Source organism: Lactuca saligna, chromosome 3 (assembly GCF_052625555.1).
Source record: "Lactuca saligna cultivar CGN05327 chromosome 3, ASM5262555v1, whole genome shotgun sequence".
Classification (NCBI taxonomy): domain Eukaryota; kingdom Viridiplantae; phylum Streptophyta; class Magnoliopsida; order Asterales; family Asteraceae; genus Lactuca; species Lactuca saligna.
Window position 1 is genome coordinate 142,715,915 of NC_136419.1, and position 24,883 is coordinate 142,740,797.

Below are 24,883 nucleotides of genomic sequence, written 5' to 3' on the forward strand. Positions count from 1 at the left end.
TCCTGAGAATACGAGTTGTTTGAAAAGTGTCAACACAAAGGTTGGTGAGTTCATAAGCTTTTATTAATAAACTTAGTAGAAGTCTTTCACATGTAAATGTCGCGTTTGTTTCAGAAAAATCCGATATTTTCCTTGAAATCCGAAAAATGTAGCCTTATAACCAAAGACTAAAATGTATAAGAAATCATCATTTCTTAGTAGAAATGTCGTGAGTTTAAAATGATATGGAAAGTAAATTTCTTTATCAACCTAAAACCTACTTCGGTTTTATGAAACCCCGTAAACTTTATGAATTGTTATCTCCCTAGGTGAGTCGCTATAATCATACTGTGACTATGTAAACCTGCCACAACGTTTCTCAGGCGTCGCGAAAATGAAATGGCATTTGTCACCCGTAGACCTACAGGTCCCACTGTAGCTAGCAGCAAGGTGTGGGGTGTCAAACCCAATATAGATCTATATACAAGTATCACGTTCTCCCTCAAGGAGATTTTGATTATAACTACCAGGAATTATATCTCGTACTCGGACGTACGGGGAGAGAGAGTCTCACAACATAGGTTAACAAGTTTACGTGAAATGTGTGTGCATATAAATCTTTCTTGTATGAATGTACCCTTTTTGTACGAGTGTGTTGAGTGATGTATCATAAACTATACCTATTATAGTTTATCTAAAATGTATATAATATGTATGAATTCTTTTTATGGAAATGTATTAGTGTTGTGAATTTATCCAACTATACTTTTTATAGTTACATAATACGTGTTCTAAATGAATGAATAATATTTAATATGAATGACTTAGTTTCAGTTCATAATGATAAACTAACAAGGAAACACGTTCAAATATTAGAACTTATGATTATACACTTTGCTCAACATATTACAAAGTGTTATGATATTTACATGCTGTTGGCTAACTTTAGCAATTCTGCCTAGTTTTGGAAAAATCATAGAAAAATCATACGAAGTCGAAAACTAGATCCGTAAACTCTGAGAGTTCACAAAATGTGTCTAGTTTACTCATAATTTTTATCACGATTTTTAATGACCTCCAACTTGGGTGAAAATGTCCATAATCACAGACTGGTCCGGATTGTTGTTTGAAATGATAGGCAGTTTTGTAAAAATCACCATAAATTGTAGAAAAATCGTATGGAGATGTGCAAGTACTCATTCTAAAGCTACAAACTTGAACTATTTTCACCTTGTACAGTTTTGAAAACAAAAATGTTTAAGATGCCCAAAACAGTTCGTGAATGGAGTTGAACTTTTCTGGTGAAGGCTGTTAGAAAATTTTAATTATGTTCTTAGTGTTTTAACTTGTATTCCCCCCCTGAAAACTTGAGAAAACATGAAAATGTAGGGGTATGAACTCACCTTAAATGATTTAAGTAGGTAAGTGTTGAAGAAGAGAAGTGTTCAACCCAAGAACACTTGAAGAATCACTTGAAGATTCGAAGATCTAACACAATTATGAGAGAGTTTGTCTAAGATATCCATGATTCGAGTGGAAATAATTGAGATAATCATAAAGAGAATGGATCATTCTTACCAAATGTGGAGGAAAATCCAAAGATCAGCCCTCAAATCTCGAGTTCTAGAGAGGGAAATTGAGAGAGAAAAGAGTTTGCTCTTTTTGGTGAAAAGAGAGGAAATGAGAGAAATGAGGAGAGAGGGTGAATATTCAGCTCTCCAAAAACGTGGGGAGGAGTGATGATTGAGTGGAAAGGACATTGATGTGATCTAGGTAAGGTGGGAGGTGTGGCTGGTCATAGAGTGGGTGTGGGAGTGGTTGCTTGTGTCATAAAGTAAAGCAAAGTCAACACTCCACCTCTTTGTACTTTACCCACTTGCTCTTATTATTTAAATAAGGATTTTTATGAAAATATGATTAAATTGAGAATATTTAGGGTTTATTATGTTAAAATATGATTTTGGGTGAAAATCCCGCGTTAAAATAATTAAAAACGGGCCTTAAATGCAAAACTATGCGAAAACCGGGAAGAAAATGAGTTCCCAGCGAGACCTCTCGGTCCTAGGCCGAGGTTCGGTCCCTAGGCCGAGGCTCGATCCATGCTGAGGTTGGAGTCGGAAGCGAAAGGCGCGAGTCAGACGCGAGAAGTGAAGGGCGAGGGTCCGGTCCGAAGGGTCAGTAGCGAGGGTGGGGTTCGGTTCGGGAATAAGAGGCGAGAATGTCAGAACCGAACGGACTGTAGTGAACAGTAGTGAACAGTACCTTCGGTTCGGTTAGTGAACAGTACCTTCGGTTCGGTTCCTCTTGAGCAGGGTTCGGTTTCGGTTAGTGGTGAATAGTACCTTCTGGTTCGGTTCGGCTCAGGAGGGTTCGGTTCCTCCTTGCTCTCAGTCCCTAAGAGGACCTTCGGGTCCTAAGAAGCTTCTCTCTTCTCGAGAGGTTTCGGTTCCTAATGTCTATTTTTCTCGTTTTTACCCCGTTTTAAGCTGTTTTTGACACGGTTAAGCGTCGGAATGACCCGAATGATTCTAAAAAGTTACGGGAACTATTTGAGAGAGATTCGGGAGAGATTTCTCACACTTGGAGAGATTTGGGAGAGATTTGACATTCTTGGAGAGATTTCTCATACAAAGAGATATTTGCGAGAGTTTTCACATACTTAGAGGGATTTGGGAGAGATTTGACATTCTTGGAGAGATTTCTAATACAGAGAGATATTTGAGAGAGATTCCGCATACTTGGAGAGATTTGGGAGAGATTTGACATTCTTGGAGAGATTTCTCATACAAAGAGATATTTGCGAGAGTTTTCACATACTTAGAGGGATTTGGGAGAGATTTGACATTCTTGGAGAGATTTCTAATACAGAGAGATATTTGAGAGAGATTTCGCATACTTGGAGAGATTTGGGAGAGGTTTGACATAGAGAGAGATAGTGTGGAAACGATTGAGAGAGGTTCCATGTGGGATAGTCGTGAGTGTCCGGCATCGAAATGCATGGTTCGTGAACCCTATTAAGCCTTGTTTAAGGATCTTACACACTCCCGATGAGTATGCAACATTGTTTTATCGGTCTAGTTCATTGATTAGAACTAGGGTTTAGGAAATTTTTAACACAAGACTTTTCTCAAGTGATGTTTTCCCATTAATATAGCAAGTTATACAGTATGAACATAACACAAACCCTAATACACAAGGTTTAATCGAGTTGACCGGTCTTGACTTGATGACTTGACTTGACTCAAGATTGACGATTGTCACATCATCCCCCCGTTAGAGGAAATTTCGTCCCGAAATTTAAATTCGGCTGGGAACTTCAAGGGTTTGGGAAAAGATGTGGATACTTTTGCTTCATTTGATCTTCACGTTCCCAGGTAAACTCAGGCCCTCATTTCACGTTCCAACGAACCTTCACTATGGGAATGCGACTTTGTTTTGTTCTCTTGATCTCTCGATCCATGATCTCGACGGGTTCCTCCACAAAGTGGAGATTTTTATTAACTTCGATTTCTTCGAGTGGTACTACGAGTGTCTCGTCAGATAGACACTTCTTTAAGTTGGATACGTGGAAGGTAGGGTGCACATTACTAAGTTCTTGTGGTAATCGGAGTTTGTACGCCACAGGACCAATCCTAGCAAGGATTTCGAACGGACCGATGTACCTTGGGTTTAGTTTCCCCCGTTTACCGAAACGTATCATCCCCTTCCAGGGGGAAACTTTAAGTAGTACCCGGTCTCCGACCTGGAATTCTAAAGGTTTGCGTCGCTTATCTGCGTAACTCTTTTGTCGATCACGAGACGCTTTTAGTCTTTCCCGAATTTGAATGATTTTTTCTGTGGTTTCCCTTATGATTTCAGGCCCAGTAAGGGTGCTATCAGGGACTTGCCCTCTGGCTAGCTGAGTATCTCCAACTTCGGCCCAACACAGTGGTGATCTACACTTGCGACCGTAGAGAGCTTCGAATGGAGCGACTCCAATGCTTGTGTGATAACTGTTATTATAAGAGAATTCGATAAGCGGTAGATGGGTATCCCATGCCTTACCAAAATCTATCACACATGCTCTCAGCATGTCTTCCAACGTCTGGATGGTTCTCTCGCTTTGTCCGTCATTTTGTGGATGGTAGGCCGTACTCATGTCTAGCCTGGTTCCCAAAGACTTCTGTAGGGACTGCCAGAAACGCGAGGTGAACCTACTATCTCGATCAGAGATAATGGATGTTGGTACACCATGTAGTCGCACGATCTCTTTAATGTACGTCCTGGTTAACTTTTCCATCTTGTTTGTTTCCTTTATTGGCAGGAAGTGCGCGGACTTGGTCAATCTATCCACAACCACCCATATGGTATCCATCCCACCTGATGTCTTAGGTAGTTTGGTTATGAAGTCCATGGTTATTCGCTCCCACTTCCACTCGGGTATATCCGGTTGTTGAAGTAGTCCTGATGGCTTCTGATATTCCACCTTGACCTTGGCACAAGTGAGGCACTTGCTCACATAAGTAGCAATTTCAGCCTTCATGTTTGGCCACCAGAATAACCTTTTGAGGTCTAGATACATCTTATCTGACCCAGGGTGAATGGAGTATCAAGTCTTGTGGGCCTCGTTCATTAAAACATCTCGGTACCCACCGAACTTCGTTGTCCAGATTCGATTCATGAGATAACGAGTTCCATCCCCTTTGACTTCCAAGTTCTTATCCATCCCCCTTAGTGCTTCGCTTGCCACGTTTTCTGGTTTCAAGGCTTCTAATTGGGCATCCTTGATCTGGGTGGCTAGTTGGGAGTGGATGGTCATGGCTAGGGATTTTACTCGGCGACCCGAGTATTCTTTCCTGCTTAAGGCATCGGCTACTACATTGGCCTTGCCTGGGTGGTAGCAAATTTCACATTCGTAGTCATTCAGTAATTCCACCCATCTTCTTTGGCGCATGTTAAGTTCTTTCTGATTGAGAATGTGCTGAAGACTTTTGTGATCAGTGAAGACGGTGCACTTGGTGCCGTAGAGGTAGTGCCTCCAGATCTTCAGGGCGAACACCACCGCTCCCAGTTCAAGGTCGTGGGTTGTGTAATTAACTTCATGTGTCTTCAGTTGCCTTGATGCATAAGCGATGACTTTTCCCCTTTGCATGAGCACACAGCCGAGGCCTTGATTCGAAGCATCGCAATACACCACAAAATCATCGGTTCCTTCTGGAAAAGACAAGACTGGTGCGCTGCATAGGGCTTGCTTTAGTGTCTGGAAGGCGGCTTCTTGTTTATCTTCCCATTCGAACACCACACCTTTCTGAGTCAAGGTGGTGAGAGGCTTAGCCATCTTGGAGAAATTTTGTATGAATCTTCGATAGTAGCCTGCGAGTCCCAAAAACTGTCGGATTTCTGTTGGCGTTGCAGGTGTTGACCAATCTTCGATTGCTTTGATCTTTGAGGGGTCCACATGTATTCCTTCTTTGCTTACTACGTGGCCAAGGAATCCTACTTCACGGAGCCAAAATTCACACTTTGAGAATTTGGCGTAAAGCTTCTCGGTTCTTAAAATCTCCAGAACTAGTCGTACGTGTTGTCTGTGCTCTTCTTCGCTCCTCGAATAGACCAAGATATCATCGATGAATACGATGACGAATTTATCCAAGAAGGGTCGACACACTCGATTCATCAAATCCATGAACACCGCAGGCGCGTTAGTTAACCCGAATGGCATTACTACAAACTCATAGTGCCCATAACGAGTTCTGAATGCCGTCTTGGGGATATCCTCTTCCTAAACTCGTAGTTGATGATAACCCGACCTCAGGTCGATTTTTGAAAAGTAGCTGGCTCCTTGGAGCTGGTCGAAGAGGTCATCTATTCGGGGTAGGGGATAACAGTTCTTGATAGTGAGTTTGTTTAGTTCTCGATAGTCTATGCACATGCGAAAAGACCCATCCTTCTTCTTTACAAATAAGACTGGTGCTCCCCAGGGCGAGAAGCTTGGCCTGATGAACCCTTTGCTCAATAGTTCATTCAGCTGGCTAGATAGTTCTTGCATTTCTGCCGGTGCTAAGCGATATGGAGCCCTGGCGACGGGGGTAGCTCCTGGGATTAAGTCGATCCGAAATTTGACTTATCGTGCGAGTGGTACACCAGGCAAATCGTCTGGGAAAACATCAGGGAAGTTACATACTTCTGGAATTTCTTTGATGTCCTTCACCTCCTGTTTCTTGTCTACGATGTGGGCTAAGAAAGCATGGTATTGCTTTCGGAGGTACTTTTGGGTTTTAACACAAGAGATGATTTGTAGGTTCGCACTAGGTTTATTGCCATAAACGGTGAGAACGTTGCCATTCGGCAGATTGAGGCGGACGGCCCTTTCGTAACATAGAATGTCGGCACGATGAAGGCTTAACCAATCCATACCAATGATTATATCGAAGCTTTTTATGGTGACCGGCATAAGGTCAATTTTGAACAAATGGTTGTCTAGAGTGAGAGGACATCCTATGTAAATATCATTAGCGCGCTCAACCTTTCCATTTGCCATTTCTACGATGTAAGAATCTTCTAGTGGTTGAGAATTTTGCTTAAGTATATGTTTGAATTGGTGACTTATGAAACTTCTTTCTGCCCAACTATCGAAAAGTACGCATGCATAAGAGTTATTGAGGAGGAATGTACCAGTAACCACAGAGGGATCCTTGACTACTTCTCCCTGCCCTAAAGTTAGGACTCTCCCTACACCCCCAGCATTAGGGGCTCGTGCCTTGGGGAAGTTCCTCCTGAAGTGTCCCGTTTCACCACATCCATAGCAGGTTTGGCTTGCTCCAGTGTTGGCGGTCGTAGCGACTTGTGCGGCGGGTTGGGTAGTCGCTCTACAGAATCGTGCGGTGTGCCCCTTCTTGTTGCAGTTATTGCAGTGTAACTCTCGACAAGCACCGTTATGGTGGTAGTTACACTTGTTGCACTTCGGAAGAGTTCCCGTATACTGTTTCGGCGGCGCTGGAGCGATAGCAGTAGTGGCGGCACGAACAGCAACAATCTGTTGCTTTTTGGCGGGGTCCTGAATTGGTTGTTTCTTTTTATTGCCCCAGAACCTCCTTTTGTTGTTCCCTCCTTTTGTTCGGTCGGTGGTGGTTATCATGGTACCACGGCTAGCCCTGTGATCTATGAGTTGTTGTGCCAATTCCTTGACACTCTCAAAGGTAGTGGGTTTCGAGGCCAATACACTATCTTGAATCTGGGATGACAGCCCCCAGAGATATCGTTCCACCTTCTTCTCTTCTGGAGTGACCATTGTTGGGCAGAGGAGTGCTAAGTCATTGAAACGGGCAGTATAAGTTTCAAGATCAGTGCCTGTCATTCTGAGGTTCCAAAGTTCTTCTTCAAGTTTTTGTATTTCGCCCCTCGGGCAGTATTCCTTTAACATTAGGGCTTTCAAATCCTCCCAGCTGATTGCGTTAGCTATTGCGGGAGTAAGTGATTTAACTCGGCCATTCCACCAAGTAAGTGCTTTTCCAGTGAAAGTGAATGTCGCATACTTGACCTTGCTCGCTTCGGGACAAGCGCAGATTTCAAAAACTGCCTCGGTCCTTTCGAACCATTGCACCAGCGTGATAACGCCCCCGCTTCCATTGAAAGGGTCGGGTTTTCCATTCGTGAAGTCTTTGTAAGAGCACTCCCTCGTACGCCCCGTGCTGTCCCCATGAATGGAATTGGTAGCTCTTGATCCAGAACCGCCAGAACCATTGGTTCCCATTTGCGACATTGCTGCCGCCACGGCTGCCGTTACTGCAGCCTGGAACATTGCAGGATCAAACTGCGGAGGTGGTGGTGGAGGCGGCACTGTGTTGTTGGAAGACCTTGGTCTTTTCCTTGGTGGCATGGTTCCGTCATAAAAAAATGACCAGTCGGTAAGACTTCAATAGTGATAACGAGTCGAGTGTTACTGGTTTCATCCCTCTTGTATTTTATCAAAACTTTATTATTTGTAAATTGTTTGTGTGATCAGGTTATGATGTATAGTGCCAAATATTCAATAAATAAAACACATGCCAAATTTCATTGATAACTTTTAGTACATAACGTTTAGAGGGAAAAGTTTGACCACATAAGGGTCTACATTACATCGTTACAAAGGATAGTTTTGGCATTACAAAAGCCTTTCGAATAGTGTAATCACATAGTCGCGGGGTCGACCTACATACAAAGAGTAGCACCAACGCGTACTCATGAAATTTTACTACCAAGACGTGAGAATAGTAACGAGTTCTAATCACTGCGACCCTTCTTTGACGGAGGCTGCGATGATGTCGATGCACCCTGTAGTTCCGCCAATCTGCATTCGGCTGCAGCCATTCTCTCTTCGAGCGCCATGTATCTTTCCCGATACTCTCTTGTTTCTGCTTGAGGTGCGAGAAGGTCTTGAATGAGTTGGTCTCTGTGGTGGGAGTCTCGTTCCAGGTCTCTGGTGCGATCCGTAGTAGACTGTACGATGGCACTTAACTCCCGGACCTGATCGGTCGTCGTCCTACCACGATCATCCATACTTGCTATTCGTTGTATCGTGACGGGGAGAGCTCTGTCAGCCGGTCCACCATGAGTGAGATCATAGTAACCTCGTTGGTAGCCATATGGTGACCGCTGGCGTTGTTGTCGGCTCCATCTTTCGATCGTTGTTACCCAAGGGGGTTCAGGTCCGTTGTATCCAAAACGGTGCGCGGGTACCCTCGCGATGTAGGGAGGGTTGAATACTTCTGGTGGTTCCTCCGCTTCGTTCCCAAACATGACTATCTCATCACCTTCCTCTTCTTCCTCTTCGTCTTCCTCTTCTTCTTGGTCGTCTTCCTCTTCTTCTTCTTGTTCGTCTTCCTCCTCGGGCTCCTCCTCGGGATCCTCTTCGGGATCCTCCTCGGGATCCTCCTCGGGATCCTCTTCGGGATCCTCCTCAGGATCCTCTTCGAGATCCTCCTCGGGCTCATCATCGATCCATCCCGCGTTTCCCTGATTGGGAAAATAGGGGTCCCCGGGTATGTGAAATCCTGCCATGTCGTCTGCACGAGAAATGGGGTTAAGAAGCACATATCGGAAAATAATAATCGGGCACTATAGAAACGTACAAATACTCCTATAGTATTTTTAGATGTTTATATTTGGTTCTTAGCGTGTTCTTTATGGAGTGTAATTAGGTTATCAGATTCTTCGCTTATTACGACTATTCCTTAGTGTGCGTAAGTTACTTCTTGGACGGATATAGTTGATCAGGCTATATCCCTCCCAGAACTGATTACACATGCTAAGGCGTACTAATAATGTTCGACTCCTCCTCTTTCAATTTATGTTCTCCTAAGATATGACACCATGCTAGTATAGAATGCATGTAAGTATACTTTAAAACAAGAAATTATTTGTTTTCTAAAAGTACAACTCGTTAAAGAATTTTAAGAATCAGAGACCTTTAGTCCCAAATGTGTTTATAGTTTGTATATCTTATGTGGTTTGACATTCTTAATTCGCTATAAACCGTGCTCTGATACCAATCTGTCACACCCCCAAACCAAGGATGGCGGAAACGTCCGGGGGTGGAGGACTTCATGTATAGTATCATAACCACAATTTCAATAGTAATTTAAGCAAACACAACCAACATATATATAATTGAAAAAGTTACATCACTTGTATGAATTACATGTTTCAAAATCAATTACAATATGTTGACAAAATATGAAAAGTTTGACGTCTTAACGTCCCATCCTCAAAAGCACTTGATTACCTGTTTAGTGTTTTCCTGAGAATACGAGTTGTTTGAAAAGTGTCAACACAAAGGTTGGTGAGTTCATAAGCTTTTATTAATAAACTTAGTAGAAGTCTTTCACATGTAAATGTCGCGTTTGTTTCAGAAAAATCCGATATTTTCCTTGAAATCCGAAAAATGTAGCCTTATAACCAAAGACTAAAATGTATAAGAAATCATCATTTCTTAGTAGAAATGTCGTGAGTTTAAAATGATATGGAAAGTAAATTTCTTTATCAACCTAAAACCTACTTCGGTTTTATGAAACCCCGTAAACTTTATGAATTGTTATCTCCCTAGGTGAGTCGCTATAATCATACTGTGACTATGTAAACCTGCCACAACGTTTCTCAGGCGTCGCGAAAATGAAATGGCATTTGTCACCCGTAGACCTACAGGTCCCACTGTAGCTAGCAGCAAGGTGTGGGGTGTCAAACCCAATATAGATCTATATACAAGTATCACGTTCTCCCTCAAGGAGATTTTGATTATAACTACCAGGAATTATATCTCGTACTCGGACGTACGGGGAGAGAGAGTCTCACAACATAGGTTAACAAGTTTACGTGAAATGTGTGTGCATATAAATCTTTCTTGTATGAATGTACCCTTTTTGTACGAGTGTGTTGAGTGATGTATCATAAACTATACCTATTATAGTTTATCTAAAATGTATATAATATGTATGAATTCTTTTTATGGAAATGTATTAGTGTTGTGAATTTATCCAACTATACTTTTTATAGTTACATAATACGTGTTCTAAATGAATGAATAATATTTAATATGAATGACTTAGTTTCAGTTCATAATGATAAACTAACAAGGAAACACGTTCAAATATTAGAACTTATGATTATACACTTTGCTCAACATATTACAAAGTGTTATGATATTTACATGCTGTTGGCTAACTTTAGCAATTCTGCCTAGTTTTGGAAAAATCATAGAAAAATCATACGAAGTCGAAAACTAGATCCGTAAACTCTGAGAGTTCACAAAATGTGTCTAGTTTACTCATAATTTTTATCACGATTTTTAATGACCTCCAACTTGGGTGAAAATGTCCATAATCACAGACTGGTCCGGATTGTTGTTTGAAATGATAGGCAGTTTTGTAAAAATCACCATAAATTGTAGAAAAATCGTATGGAGATGTGCAAGTACTCATTCTAAAGCTACAAACTTGAACTATTTTCACCTTGTACAGTTTTGAAAACAAAAATGTTTAAGATGCCCAAAACAGTTCGTGAATGGAGTTGAACTTTTCTGGTGAAGGCTGTTAGAAAATTTTAATTATGTTCTTAGTGTTTTAACTTGTATTCCCCCCCTGAAAACTTGAGAAAACATGAAAATGTAGGGGTATGAACTCACCTTAAATGATTTAAGTAGGTAAGTGTTGAAGAAGAGAAGTGTTCAACCCAAGAACACTTGAAGAATCACTTGAAGATTCGAAGATCTAACACAATTATGAGAGAGTTTGTCTAAGATATCCATGATTCGAGTGGAAATAATTGAGATAATCATAAAGAGAATGGATCATTCTTACCAAATGTGGAGGAAAATCCAAAGATCAGCCCTCAAATCTCGAGTTCTAGAGAGGGAAATTGAGAGAGAAAAGAGTTTGCTCTTTTTGGTGAAAAGAGAGGAAATGAGAGAAATGAGGAGAGAGGGTGAATATTCAGCTCTCCAAAAACGTGGGGAGGAGTGATGATTGAGTGGAAAGGACATTGATGTGATCTAGGTAAGGTGGGAGGTGTGGCTGGTCATAGAGTGGGTGTGGGAGTGGTTGCTTGTGTCATAAAGTAAAGCAAAGTCAACACTCCACCTCTTTGTACTTTACCCACTTGCTCTTATTATTTAAATAAGGATTTTTATGAAAATATGATTAAATTGAGAATATTTAGGGTTTATTATGTTAAAATATGATTTTGGGTGAAAATCCCGCGTTAAAATAATTAAAAACGGGCCTTAAATGCAAAACTATGCGAAAACCGGGAAGAAAATGAGTTCCCAGCGAGACCTCTCGGTCCTAGGCCGAGGTTCGGTCCCTAGGCCGAGGCTCGATCCATGCTGAGGTTGGAGTCGGAAGCGAAAGGCGCGAGTCAGACGCGAGAAGTGAAGGGCGAGGGTCCGGTCCGAAGGGTCAGTAGCGAGGGTGGGGTTCGGTTCGGGAATAAGAGGCGAGAATGTCAGAACCGAACGGACTGTAGTGAACAGTAGTGAACAGTACCTTCGGTTCGGTTAGTGAACAGTACCTTCGGTTCGGTTCCTCTTGAGCAGGGTTCGGTTTCGGTTAGTGGTGAATAGTACCTTCTGGTTCGGTTCGGCTCAGGAGGGTTCGGTTCCTCCTTGCTCTCAGTCCCTAAGAGGACCTTCGGGTCCTAAGAAGCTTCTCTCTTCTCGAGAGGTTTCGGTTCCTAATGTCTATTTTTCTCGTTTTTACCCCGTTTTAAGCTGTTTTTGACACGGTTAAGCGTCGGAATGACCCGAATGATTCTAAAAAGTTACGGGAACTATTTGAGAGAGATTCGGGAGAGATTTCTCACACTTGGAGAGATTTGGGAGAGATTTGACATTCTTGGAGAGATTTCTCATACAAAGAGATATTTGCGAGAGTTTTCACATACTTAGAGGGATTTGGGAGAGATTTGACATTCTTGGAGAGATTTCTAATACAGAGAGATATTTGAGAGAGATTCCGCATACTTGGAGAGATTTGGGAGAGATTTGACATTCTTGGAGAGATTTCTCATACAAAGAGATATTTGCGAGAGTTTTCACATACTTAGAGGGATTTGGGAGAGATTTGACATTCTTGGAGAGATTTCTAATACGGAGAGATATTTGAGAGAGATTTCGCATACTTGGAGAGATTTGGGAGAGGTTTGACATAGAGAGAGATAGTGTGGAAACGATTGAGAGAGGTTCCATGTGGGATAGTCGTGAGTGTCCGGCATCGAAATGCATGGTTCGTGAACCCTATTAAGCCTTGTTTAAGGATCTTACACACTCCCGATGAGTATGCAACATTGTTTTATCGGTCTAGTTCATTGATTAGAACTAGGGTTTAGGAAATTTTTAACACAAGACTTTTCTCAAGTGATGTTTTCCCATTAATATAGCAAGTTATACAGTATGAACATAACACAAACCCTAATACACAAGGTTTAATCGAGTTGACCGGTCTTGACTTGATGACTTGACTTGACTCAAGATTGACGATTGTCACATCATCCCCCCGTTAGAGGAAATTTCGTCCCGAAATTTAAATTCGGCTGGGAACTTCAAGGGTTTGGGAAAAGATGTGGATACTTTTGCTTCATTTGATCTTCACGTTCCCAGGTAAACTCAGGCCCTCATTTCACGTTCCAACGAACCTTCACTATGGGAATGCGACTTTGTTTTGTTCTCTTGATCTCTCGATCCATGATCTCGACGGGTTCCTCCACAAAGTGGAGATTTTTATTAACTTCGATTTCTTCGAGTGGTACTACGAGTGTCTCGTCAGATAGACACTTCTTTAAGTTGGATACGTGGAAGGTAGGGTGCACATTACTAAGTTCTTGTGGTAATCGGAGTTTGTACGCCACAGGACCAATCCTAGCAAGGATTTCGAACGGACCGATGTACCTTGGGTTTAGTTTCCCCCGTTTACCGAAACGTATCATCCCCTTCCAGGGGGAAACTTTAAGTAGTACCCGGTCTCCGACCTGGAATTCTAAAGGTTTGCGTCGCTTATCTGCGTAACTCTTTTGTCGATCACGAGACGCTTTTAGTCTTTCCCGAATTTGAATGATTTTTTCTGTGGTTTCCCTTATGATTTCAGGCCCAGTAAGGGTGCTATCAGGGACTTGCCCTCTGGCTAGCTGAGTATCTCCAACTTCGGCCCAACACAGTGGTGATCTACACTTGCGACCGTAGAGAGCTTCGAATGGAGCGACTCCAATGCTTGTGTGATAACTGTTATTATAAGAGAATTCGATAAGCGGTAGATGGGTATCCCATGCCTTACCAAAATCTATCACACATGCTCTCAGCATGTCTTCCAACGTCTGGATGGTTCTCTCGCTTTGTCCGTCATTTTGTGGATGGTAGGCCGTACTCATGTCTAGCCTGGTTCCCAAAGACTTCTGTAGGGACTGCCAGAAACGCGAGGTGAACCTACTATCTCGATCAGAGATAATGGATGTTGGTACACCATGTAGTCGCACGATCTCTTTAATGTACGTCCTGGTTAACTTTTCCATCTTGTTTGTTTCCTTTATTGGCAGGAAGTGCGCGGACTTGGTCAATCTATCCACAACCACCCATATGGTATCCATCCCACCTGATGTCTTAGGTAGTTTGGTTATGAAGTCCATGGTTATTCGCTCCCACTTCCACTCGGGTATATCCGGTTGTTGAAGTAGTCCTGATGGCTTCTGATATTCCACCTTGACCTTGGCACAAGTGAGGCACTTGCTCACATAAGTAGCAATTTCAGCCTTCATGTTTGGCCACCAGAATAACCTTTTGAGGTCTAGATACATCTTATCTGACCCAAGGTGAATGGAGTATCAAGTCTTGTGGGCCTCGTTCATTAAAACATCTCGGTACCCACCGAACTTCGTTGTCCAGATTCGATTCATGAGATAACGAGTTCCATCCCCTTTGACTTCCAAGTTCTTATCCATCCCCCTTAGTGCTTCGCTTGCCACGTTTTCTGGTTTCAAGGCTTCTAATTGGGCATCCTTGATCTGGGTGGCTAGTTGGGAGTGGATGGTCATGGCTAGGGATTTTACTCGGCGACCCGAGTATTCTTTCCTGCTTAAGGCATCGGCTACTACATTGGCCTTGCCTGGGTGGTAGCAAATTTCACATTCGTAGTCATTCAGTAATTCCACCCATCTTCTTTGGCGCATGTTAAGTTCTTTCTGATTGAGAATGTGCTGAAGACTTTTGTGATCAGTGAAGACGGTGCACTAGGTGCCGTAGAGGTAGTGCCTCCAGATCTTCAGGGCGAACACCACCGCTCCCAGTTCAAGGTCGTGGGTTGTGTAATTAACTTCATGTGTCTTCAGTTGCCTTGATGCATAAGCGATGACTTTTCCCCTTTGCATGAGCACACAGCCGAGGCCTTGATTCGAAGCATCGCAATACACCACAAAATCATCGGTTCCTTCTGGAAAAGACAAGACTGGTGCGCTGCATAGGGCTTGCTTTAGTGTCTGGAAGGCGGCTTCTTGTTTATCTTCCCATTCGAACACCACACCTTTCTGAGTCAAGGTGGTGAGAGGCTTAGCGATCTTGGAGAAATTTTGTATGAATCTTCGATAGTAGCCTGCGAGTCCCAAAAACTGTCGGATTTCTGTTGGCGTTGCAGGTGTTGACCAATCTTCGATTGCTTTGATCTTTGAGGGGTCCACATGTATTCCTTCTTTGCTTACTACGTGGCCAAGGAATCCTACTTCACGGAGCCAAAATTCACACTTTGAGAATTTGGCGTAAAGCTTCTCGGTTCTTAAAATCTCCAGAACTAGTCGTACGTGTTGTCTGTGCTCTTCTTCGCTCCTCGAATAGACCAAGATATCGTCGATGAATACGATGACGAATTTATCCAAGAAGGGTCGACACACTCGATTCATCAAATCCATGAACACCGCAGGCGCGTTAGTTAACCCGAATGGCATTACTACAAACTCATAGTGCCCATAACGAGTTCTGAATGCCGTCTTGGGGATATCCTCTTCCTAAACTCGTAGTTGATGATAACCCGACCTCAGGTCGATTTTTGAAAAGTAGCTGGCTCCTTGGAGCTGGTCGAAGAGGTCATCTATTCGGGGTAGGGGATAACAGTTCTTGATAGTGAGTTTGTTTAGTTCTCGATAGTCTATGCACATGCGAAAAGACCCATCCTTCTTCTTTACAAATAAGACTGGTGCTCCCCAGGGCGAGAAGCTTGGCCTGATGAACCCTTTGCTCAATAGTTCATTCAGCTGGCTAGATAGTTCTTGCATTTCTGCCGGTGCTAAGTGATATGGAGCCCTGGCGACGGGGGTAGCTCCTGGGATTAAGTCGATCCGAAATTTGACTTATCGTGCGAGTGGTACACCAGGCAAATCGTCTGGGAAAACATCAGGGAAGTTACATACTTCTGGAATTTCTTTGATGTCCTTCACCTCCTGTTTCTTGTCTACGATGTGGGCTAAGAAAGCATGGTATTGCTTTCGGAGGTACTTTTGGGTTTTAACACAAGAGATGATTTGTAGGTTCGCACTAGGTTTATTGCCATAAACGGTGAGAACGTTGCCATTCGGCAGATTGAGGCGGACGGCCCTTTCGTAACATAGAATGTCGGCACGATGAAGGCTTAACCAATCCATACCAATGATTATATCGAAGCTTTTTATGGTGACCGGCATAAGGTCAATTTTGAACAAATGGTTGTCTAGAGTGAGAGGACATCCTATGTAAATATCATTAGCGCGCTCAACCTTTCCATTTGCCATTTCTACGATGTAAGAATCTTCTAGTGGTTGAGAATTTTGCTTAAGTATATGTTTGAATTGGTGACTTATGAAACTTCTTTCTGCCCAACTATCGAAAAGTACGCATGCATAAGAGTTATTGAGGAGGAATGTACCAGTAACCACAGAGGGATCCTTGACTACTTCTCCCTGCCCTAAAGTTAGGACTCTCCCTACACCCCCAGCATTAGGGGCTCGTGCCTTGGGGAAGTTCCTCCTGAAGTGTCCCGTTTCACCACATCCATAGCAGGTTTGGCTTGCTCCAGTGTTGGCGGTCGTAGCGACTTGTGCGGCGGGTTGGGTAGTCGCTCTACAGAATCGTGCGGTGTGCCCCTTCTTGTTGCAGTTATTGCAGTGTAACTCTCGACAAGCACCGTTATGGTGGTAGTTACACTTGTTGCACTTCGGAAGAGTTCCCGTATACTGTTTCGGCGGCGCTGGAGCGATAGCAGTAGTGGCGGCACGAACAGCAACAATCTGTTGCTTTTTGGCGGGGTCCTGAATTGGTTGTTTCTTTTTATTGCCCCAGAACCTCCTTTTGTTGTTCCCTCCTTTTGTTCGGTCGGTGGTGGTTATCATGGTACCACGGCTAGCCCTGTGATCTATGAGTTGTTGTGCCAATTCCTTGACACTCTCAAAGGTAGTGGGTTTCGAGGCCAATACACTATCTTGAATCTGGGATGACAGCCCCCAGAGATATCGTTCCACCTTCTTCTCTTCTGGAGTGACCATTGTTGGGCAGAGGAGTGCTAAGTCATTGAAACGGGCAGTATAAGTTTCAAGATCAGTGCCTGTCATTCTGAGGTTCCAAAGTTCTTCTTCAAGTTTTTGTATTTCGCCCCTCGGGCAGTATTCCTTTAACATTAGGGCTTTCAAATCCTCCCAGCTGATTGCGTTAGCTATTGCGGGAGTAAGTGATTTAACTCGGCCATTCCACCAAGTAAGTGCTTTTCCAGTGAAAGTGAATGTCGCATACTTGACCTTGCTCGCTTCGGGACAAGCGCAGATTTCAAAAACTGCCTCGGTCCTTTCGAACCATTGCACCAGCGTGATAACGCCCCCGCTTCCATTGAAAGGGTCGGGTTTTCCATTCGTGAAGTCTTTGTAAGAGCACTCCCTCGTACGCCCCGTGCTGTCCCCATGAATGGAATTGGTAGCTCTTGATCCAGAACCGCCAGAACCATTGGTTCCCATTTGCGACATTGCTGCCGCCACGGCTGCCGTTACTGCAGCCTGGAACATTGCAGGATCAAACTGCGGAGGTGGTGGTGGAGGCGGCACTGTGTTGTTGGAAGACCTTGGTCTTTTCCTTGGTGGCATGGTTCCGTCATAAAAAAATGACCAGTCGGTAAGACTTCAATAGTGATAACGAGTCGAGTGTTACTGGTTTCATCCCTCTTGTATTTTATCAAAACTTTATTATTTGTAAATTGTTTGTGTGATCAGGTTATGATGTATAGTGCCAAATATTCAATAAATAAAACACATGCCAAATTTCATTGATAACTTTTAGTACATAACGTTTAGAGGGAAAAGTTTGACCACATAAGGGTCTACATTACATCGTTACAAAGGATAGTTTTGGCATTACAAAAGCCTTTCGAATAGTGTAATCACATAGTCGCGGGGTCGACCTACATACAAAGAGTAGCACCAACGCGTACTCATGAAATTTTACTACCAAGACGTGAGAATAGTAACGAGTTCTAATCACTGCGACCCTTCTTTGACGGAGGCTGCGATGATGTCGATGCACCCTGTAGTTCCGCCAATCTGCATTCGGCTGCAGCCATTCTCTCTTCGAGCGCCATGTATCTTTCCCGATACTCTCTTGTTTCTGCTTGAGGTGCGAGAAGGTCTTGAATGAGTTGGTCTCTGTGGTGGGAGTCTCGTTCCAGGTCTCTGGTGCGATCCGTAGTAGACTGTACGATGGCACTTAACTCCCGGACCTGATCGGTCGTCGTCCTACCACGATCATCCATACTTGCTATTCGTTGTATCGTGACGGGGAGAGCTCTGTCAGCCGGTCCACCATGAGTGAGATCATAGTAACCTCGTTGGTAGCCATATGGTGACCGCTGGCGTTGTTGTCGGCTCCATCTTTCGATCGTTGTTACCCAAGGGGGTTCAGGTCCGTTGTATCCAAAACGGTGCGCGGGTACCCTCGCGATGTAGGGAGGGTTGAATACTTCTGGTGGTTCCTCCGCTTCGTTCCCAAACATGACTATCTCATCACCTTCCTCTTCTTCCTCTTCGTCTTCCTCTTCTTCTTGGTCGTCTTCCTCTTCTTCTTCTTGTTCGTCTTCCTCCTCGGGCTCCTCCTCGGGATCCTCTTCGGGATCCTCCTCGGGATCCTCCTCGGGATCCTCTTCGGGATCCTCCTCAGGATCCTCTTCGAGATCCTCCTCGGGCTCATCATCGATCCATCCCGCGTTTCCCTGATTGGGAAAATAGGGGTCCCCGGGTATGTGAAATCCTGCCATGTCGTCTGCACGAGAAATGGGGTTAAGAAGCACATATCGGAAAATAATAATCGGGCACTATAGAAACGTACAAATACTCCTATAGTATTTTTAGATGTTTATATTTGGTTCTTAGCGTGTTCTTTATGGAGTGTAATTAGGTTATCAGATTCTTCGCTTATTACGACTATTCCTTAGTGTGCGTAAGTTACTTCTTGGACGGATATAGTTGATCAGGCTATATCCCTCCCAGAACTGATTACACATGCTAAGGCGTACTAATAATGTTCGACTCCTCCTCTTTCAATTTATGTTCTCCTAAGATATGACACCATGCTAGTATAGAATGCATGTAAGTATACTTTAAAACAAGAAATTATTTGTTTTCTAAAAGTACAACTCGTTAAAGAATTTTAAGAATCAGAGACCTTTAGTCCCAAATGTGTTTATAGTTTGTATATCTTATGTGGTTTGACATTCTTAATTCGCTATAAACCGTGCTCTGATACCAATCTGTCACACCCCCAAACCAAGGATGGCGGAAACGTCCGGGGGTGGAGGACTTCATGTATAGTATCATAACCACAATTTCAATAGTAATTTAAGCAAACACAACCAACATATATATAATTGAAAAAGTTACATCACTTGTATGAATTACATGTTTCAAAATCAATTACAATATGTTGACAAAATATGAAAAGTTTGACGTCTTAACGTCCCATCCTCAAAAGCACTTGATTACCTGTTTAGTGTTTTCCTGAGAATACGAGTTGTTTGAAAAGTGTCAACACAAAGGTTGGTGAGTTCATAAGCTTTTATTAATAAACTTAGTAGAAGTCTTTCACATGTAAATGTCGCGTTTGTTTCAGAAAAATCCGATATTTTCCTTGAAATCCGAAAAATGTAGCCTTATAACCAAAGACTAAAATGTATAAGAAATCATCATTTCTTAGTAGAAATGTCGTGAGTTTAAAATGATATGGAAAGTAAATTTCTTTATCAACCTAAAACCTACTTCGGTTTTATGAAACCCCGTAAACTTTATGAATTGTTATCTCCCTAGGTGAGTCGCTATAATCATACTGTGACTATGTAAACCTGCCACAACGTTTCTCAGGCGTCGCGAAAATGAAATGGCATTTGTCACCCGTAGACCTGCAGGTCCCACTGTAGCTAGCAGCAAGGTGTGGGGTGTCAAACCCAATATAGATCTATATACAAGTATCACGTTCTCCCTCAAGGAGATTTTGATTATAACTACCAGGAATTATATCTCGTACTCGGACGTACGGGGAGAGAGAGTCTCACAACATAGGTTAACAAGTTTACGTGAAATGTGTGTGCATATAAATCTTTCTTGTATGAATGTACCCTTTTTGTACGAGTGTGTTGAGTGATGTATCATAAACTATACCTATTATAGTTTATCTAAAATGTATATAATATGTATGAATTCTTTTTATGGAAATGTATTAGTGTTGTGAATTTATCCAACTATACTTTTTATAGTTACATAATACGTGTTCTAAATGAATGAATAATATTTAATATGAATGACTTAGTTTCAGTTCATAATGATAAACTAACAAGGAAACACGTTCAAATATTAGAACTTATGATTATACACTTTGCTCAACATATTACAAAGTGTTATGATATTTACATGCTGTTGGCTAACTTTAGCAATTCTGCCTAGTTTTGGAAAAATCATAGAAAAATCATACGAAGTCGAAAACTAGATCCGTAAACTCTGAGAGTTCACAAAATGTGTCTAGTTTACTCATAATTTTTATCACGATTTTTAATGACCTCCAACTTGGGTGAAAATTTCCATAATCACAGACTGGTCCGGATTGTTGTTTGAAATGATAGGCAGTTTTGTAAAAATCACCATAAATTGTAGAAAAATCGTATGGAGATGTGCAAGTACTCATTCTAAAGCTACAAACTTGAACTATTTTCACCTTGTACAGTTTTGAAAACAAAAATGTTTAAGATGCCCAAAACAGTTCGTGAATGGAGTTGAACTTTTCTGGTGAAGGCTGTTAGAAAATTTTAATTATGTTCTTAGTGTTTTAACTTGTATTCCCCCCCTGAAAACTTGAGAAAACATGAAAATGTAGGGGTATGAACTCACCTTAAATGATTTAAGTAGGTAAGTGTTGAAGAAGAGAAGTGTTCAACCCAAGAACACTTGAAGAATCACTTGAAGATTCGAAGATCTAACACAATTATGAGAGAGTTTGTCTAAGATATCCATGATTCGAGTGGAAATAATTGAGATAATCATAAAGAGAATGGATCATTCTTACCAAATGTGGAGGAAAATCCAAAGATCAGCCCTCAAATCTCGAGTTCTAGAGAGGGAAATTGAGAGAGAAAAGAGTTTGCTCTTTTTGGTGAAAAGAGAGGAAATGAGAGAAATGAGGAGAGAGGGTGAATATTCAGCTCTCCAAAAACGTGGGGAGGAGTGATGATTGAGTGGAAAGGACATTGATGTGATCTAGGTAAGGTGGGAGGTGTGGCTGGTCATAGAGTGGGTGTGGGAGTGGTTGCTTGTGTCATAAAGTAAAGCAAAGTCAACACTCCACCTCTTTGTACTTTACCCACTTGCTCTTATTATTTAAATAAGGATTTTTATGAAAATATGATTAAATTGAGAATATTTAGGGTTTATTATGTTAAAATATGATTTTGGGTGAAAATCCCGCGTTAAAATAATTAAAAACGGGCCTTAAATGCAAAACTATGCGAAAACCGGGAAGAAAATGAGTTCCCAGCGAGACCTCTCGGTCCTAGGCCGAGGTTCGGTCCCTAGGCCGAGGCTCGATCCATGCTGAGGTTGGAGTCGGAAGCGAAAGGCGCGAGTCAGACGCGAGAAGTGAAGGGCGAGGGTCCGGTCCGAAGGGTCAGTAGCGAGGGTGGGGTTCGGTTCGGGAATAAGAGGCGAGAATGTCAGAACCGAACGGACTGTAGTGAACAGTAGTGAACAGTACCTTCGGTTCGATTAGTGAACAGTACCTTCGGTTCGGTTCCTCTTGAGCAGGGTTCGGTTTCGGTTAGTGGTGAATAGTACCTTCTGGTTCGGTTCGGCTCAGGAGGGTTCGGTTCGGCTCAGGAGGGTTCGGTTCCTCCTTGCTCTCAGTCCCTAAGAGGACCTTCGGGTCCTAAGAAGCTTCTCTCTTCTCGAGAGGTTTCGGTTCCTAATGTCTATTTTTCTCGTTTTTACCCCGTTTTAAGCTGTTTTTGACACGGTTAATCATCGGAATGACCCAAATGATTCTAAAAAGTTACGGGAACTATTTGAGAGAGATTCGGGAGAGATTTCTCACACTTGGAGAGATTTGGGAGAGATTTGACATTCTTGGAGAGATTTCTCATACAAAGAGATATTTGCGAGAGTTTTCACATACTTAGAGGGATTTGGGAGAGATTTGACATTCTTGGAGAGATTTCTAATACAGAGAGATATTTGAGAGAGATTTCGCATACTTGGAGAGATTTGGGAGAGATTTGACATTCTTGGAGAGATTTCTCATACAAAGAGATATTTGCGAGAGTTTTCACATACTTAGAGGGATTTGGGAGAGATTTGACATTCTTGGAGAGATTTCTAATACAGAGAGAGATTTGAGAGAGATTTCGCATACTTGGAGAGATTTGGGAGAGGTTTGACATAGAGAGAGATAGTGTGGAAACGATTGAGAGAGGTTCCATGTGGGATAGTTGTGAGTGTCCGGCATCGAAATGCATGGTTCGTGAACCCTATTAAGCCTTGTTTAAGGATATTACACACTCTCGATGAGTATGCAACATTGTTTTATCGGTCTAGTTCATTGATTAGAACTAGGGTTTAGGAAATTTTTAACACAAGACTTTTCTCAAGTGATGTTTTCCTATTAATATAGCAAGTTATACAGTATGAACATAACACAAACCCTAATACACAAGGTTTAATCGAGTTGACCGGTCTTGACTTGATGACTTGACTTGACTCAAGATTGACGATTGTCACATCATTTAACATAAGGTATATCTCGGTTTTGAGGGGTTTTATGGCTAAATCCAACATTATAACTCACAAAAGCACACATATAAGCATGGAAATCATACAAAGCATACAAAACACATATAGATCTACACTTTCACTTGTATTCCCCCCCCCCCCCCCAAAAAAAAACTCATAAAAACAGAAAATAGGGGGTATAAAGCTCACCTTGTTTGAAGCTTTCGGTTTTTGAGGAAAAGAATGGAAGAAGTGAAGTGATGTTTCACTCTAGCACCCTTTGATGATGAATTCGAGTTTATGGAGTGCTAAGACACAATTTTATGATTTCATGAGAGTTAAGAGGAGATTTTTGAAGACAAGAAAGAGTCCAAAGCATGGATCCAAGCATTAACTTACCTAGATAATGATTTTGGTGATGGATTCTCCTTGTGAAGCTCTTGATTCACGAAAATTTTGAAGGAGGAGGGAGGAATGCTCTTCAAGACTTAGAGAGATTGGAATTGAATTTTTGTGATGTGTGTGTGTGTATCCTCGGCCGAGAGTGAGAGGGAGGAAGAAGAGATGACCTTTGAAGTGATATGCATGGAGATATGGGATAAGTTGCATGGATATCCAAAAGACAATAATGAAGTGGCAAAACAAAGTCAACTCTCATCCTTTTCTTGGGTTTGGGCCTTGGGCCGAGATTTTTGGAAGGGAAAAGGAAAATTTTGGGCCCTTGCTTCTAAGCCCAATGTTAGAGTTAATTTGGGTATGTTTTAAGTCTAAAAGAATGTGGTAGGATTTTTATATTTTTATTGGACTAGTTTAGGTTATTCATGTATCAAGGCTTTTAATTCATTTCATTCTAGGCCCAACATGGCCCAAAATGTTGAAATAAATTAGTGTGGGTCCAATTAGAGCCCAATTAGGGTTCTAAGCCCATGATAGTCTAATTGGAAGCTTATTGGTCCATTTGGATCCAATAAGGAAGTCCTAGTCCAAAATGGACTTAAACAAGGACTTCTAGGGTCTCCAATTGTTTGATGACTATTTGTAGTACTTGTATGATGCCTTTGATTGGAGTTTTTGATGTCATAATAGTAGGTGTCAATCATGTTCTTAAGTTTTGGATTCACATTAACTTGAGTGTATAGATTACATAACACAAGATTTCCAGTTGTGACAAGAAGTGTGCGGATTTTGTTAACCTATCAACGATTACCCAGATGGTGTCCAGTCCACCTGTTGTCTTTGGTAATTTGGTTATGAAGTCCATTGTTATTCGTTCCCACTTCCACTCGGGTATTTCGGGTTGTTGCAGCAATCCTGATGGCTTCTGGTACTCTACCTTGACCTTAGCGTAGGTCAGACACTTGCTCACATAGGTAGCGATCTCTGCCTTCATGTTCGGCCACCAATATAGTTTCTTGAGGTCTAGATACATTTTGTCCGAACCTGGATGCACAAAGTATCGAGTCTTATGAGCCTCGTTCATGACTACGTCTCTGAATCCACCAAACTTCGGTGTCCAGATCCGATCCATGAAGTAATGGACTCCGTCGCCCTTGACTTCAAGATTTTTGTCCATTCCTCTTAGGGCTTCACCTGCCACATTCTTTGTTTTCAAGGCTTCCTTCTGAGCTTCCTTGATTTGTGTGGAAAGATGTGAATGGATCGTCATGGTTAAGGATTTCACTCGGCAACCTAAGTATTCTTTCCGACTAAGGGCATCGGCTACTGCATTCGCTTTTCCTGAATGATAGCAAATCTCGCATTCGTAGTCATTTAGTAGTTCAAACCATCGTCTCTGCCTCATGTTGAGTTCTTTTTGATTAAGTATGTGCTAAAGGCTCTTGTGATCGGTGAAGATCGTGCATTTCGTGCCATAAAGATAGTGCCTCCAGATTTTTAGCGCGAATTCAAGATCGTGGGTAGTGTAGTTGACTTCGTGCGTCTTGAGTTGTCTTGAGGCGGAAGCGATGACCTTACCTCGCTGCATTAGTACGCATCGAAGACCTTGGTTAGATGCATCAAAGTAGACTACGAAGTCTTCTGTTCCTTCTAACAAGGACAATATAGGTGCGTTGCATAGTGCTTGCTTAAGCCTTTGGAATGCAACGTCTTGTTTTCCTTCCCAAATGAAAGTTACACCCTTCTGTGTCAGGGTGGTGAG